This window comes from Elephantulus edwardii, unplaced genomic scaffold, assembly GCF_000299155.1.
Source record: "Elephantulus edwardii isolate Elephantulus edwardi_28Jun2011 unplaced genomic scaffold, EleEdw1.0 scaffold00178, whole genome shotgun sequence".
NCBI classification, from domain to species: domain Eukaryota; kingdom Metazoa; phylum Chordata; class Mammalia; order Macroscelidea; family Macroscelididae; genus Elephantulus; species Elephantulus edwardii.
The window spans coordinates 2607648-2610129 of record NW_006399928.1 but is presented as its reverse complement, the minus strand read 5'-3'; the positions used below and the strand labels follow the sequence as shown (position 1 = coordinate 2610129).

The window sequence follows — 2482 nt, the reverse complement described above, 5'->3', positions numbered from 1 at the left end:
TAGGGAGGATAGAAAGAGAATTGATGCCTTTGAGCTGTGGTGCTGGAGAAGAGTATTGAATGTACCATGGACTGCCAAGAAAACAAACAGATTCACCCTGGAGAGGGTTAAACAAGGCTACTCCTTGGAGGCAAGGATTCTGGGGCTTCGTCTGACATACTTTGGACATGTTGTAAGGCGGGAGAGGTCCTTGGAGAGGGACATCATGTTTGGTAGGGTAGAGGGACAGCGCAGGAGGGGAAGATCCTCTATGCGATGGATTTATTTGGTGACTGGGGTAATTGGGATGGATGTCAGAGATAGTGAGATTGGCACAGGATAGAGCAGGGTTTAGGACTGTTGTACATAGGGTCGCTATGAGTCGCAAATGACTCGACGGCACATAGCAACAAAAACAACACAATCAAGTATTCTGAGATTCCCATTTTCCTCAAGCTTAGCCAGTATTGTTGTGATCCACACAGTCAAATGCTTTTGCATATTCAATAAAACACAGATGGACATTCCTCTGGTACTCTTTGGTTCTGCCAAGATCCATCTGACATTGGAGATAATGTCTCTAGTGTCAAGAACTCTTCTAAACAGCTTGTATTTCTGGTAGTTCTCTGTCAATGTACTGTTCCAGTAGTTTTTGGATAATCTTCAGCAGGAATTTGCTAGTGTGTGATTATTAGTGATATTGTTTGATAATTTCCATACAATGTCCTGTCACCTGTTTTCTGAAATGGGAATAAATATGGATCTCTTCCAGTCAGTTGGCTAAGTTGTCCTCCAGATTTCTGGGCACAACATGGTGAGCAGCACATCGAAGAAGGAAGCATCTGTTTGTTGAAATATGTCAACTGGCATACCATTAATTCCTAGGGCTTTAGTTTGTGCCAAGTCCTTCAGAGCAGCCTGAACTTTTTCCTTCATCACCATTGGCTCTTGATCATATGTTGTTTCTTCAAATTCTCCTTATTAATTTCTTCCCTTTATTTAGGTTTCTCTATATTTCAGCGTCTCTTCTGGAATTCTTGCTTTTTAAATTTTTTAAAATAAATTTATTATTTTATACTGCTTTACTTACAAAATGTGTATACATTGTTTTTTACACCAGAACTTTCTAATTTCCTTTACCCACCCTTCCCTCCTCCCAACAAATTGCGCAAAACATGATTACCCAGAAGGACAAATACTGTATAAGACTAAGACCATTATTTTCTTTCTTTTTAATGACCTTTAGTTTTCTTCATGGATGATGTATTTAATTTTACCTCACAACTTGCACAGTCGTTAATCATTAGTGCTCAATATATCAAATCTATCCTTCAGATGGTTTTCAAATTTTAGTGCGATGAACTTGAGGTCATATTTTGGCTCTTGTGGACTTTTATCAAGTTTCTCAGTTTCTATTTGAACATTCTATATAGATTTTAAAAATTTAAAAAAGATTGATAAATTTAGGTAGGACATACTCAAGGTCATAGTTTGGTTCTTGTGGACTTTTTACAATTTTCTTCAGTCTCAACTTGAACTTTCTCATGAGTAATTGATGATATCTTCCACAGTAGCACCTGTTCTGGTTTTGAATGCTGATATTGAGCTTCTTCAACAATTCCTTCCACAGGTGTAGTCAACCCGATTCCTGTGCAGTCCATCAGGCGAAGTCCATGTGTAAAGTCCCCTTTTATGTTTTTTTTAAAGAGGTATTTGCAGTGAATAAATCATGGAACTTACAGGGGGAGAAAAAGAGAATTTCATATAACTGCCTATTAACAATTTCCCAAAACCCAACATTCTACTGCAAATACTGTCTGAAACCAGCATCTTCTTTCTCATTCTTCTCTACCCCATTCCTTACACGTGTTCGGTAGTAATGCCTCTTCCTCCTTTCTCAGACGTGTTTACCTTCTGTAACCTGTGTTTACTTCATACTAGTTTATCTTTTTTCTTCACTTCTGATGTGTCTGTTGGTTCATCCAAGTACTTTTATCTTCTTCAAGTTGAAGTGTCGTCTAGAGTAAAAGTTTTTAACTTCATCAGAAAATGTTTTGAGTCTCTTCTTTTTCCTGAAGCAAAGTGATATCATCTGCTTATCACAGGTGTGATAACATGCCTCAGGTAGGTGAGATGAAGTCTCACTATACCTGCTTCTAAGGAGCATTCTAGCTGCACTTCCTCCAAGATAAAACTTTATGATTTCTAGCCTCTTCCATGTCATATAGGATTTTGCAAAATCGTTGTTCCTGAGTGCTGCATAGTATTCCATTGTGTGAATGCACCGCAGTTTCTCAATCCAGTCATTTGTTAATGAACTTTTGGGCTGTTTGCATTTTCTTACTATTTTGAATATCATTGCTATGAACATCAGTGTACAAATCTCTGTTTATGTCTCAGGTCTATTTTCCTCAAAGTATGTTCCTAGCAATGGAATAACTGGGTCATATGGAATTTCTATGTTCAACTTTTTTGAGGAAATGCTATCTCATAAGGACAAACA

At 37.8% G+C, this 2482-nt stretch overlaps 1 protein-coding gene across 1 annotated transcript in view; it reads right to left on the bottom strand.

Moving 5' to 3' along the window:
• Window positions 1-2482, bottom strand: part of KIF4A (kinesin family member 4A) — a 389040-nt gene that overhangs the window by 163147 nt on the left and 223411 nt on the right. The gene's annotated exons all lie outside the window — the stretch shown is intronic.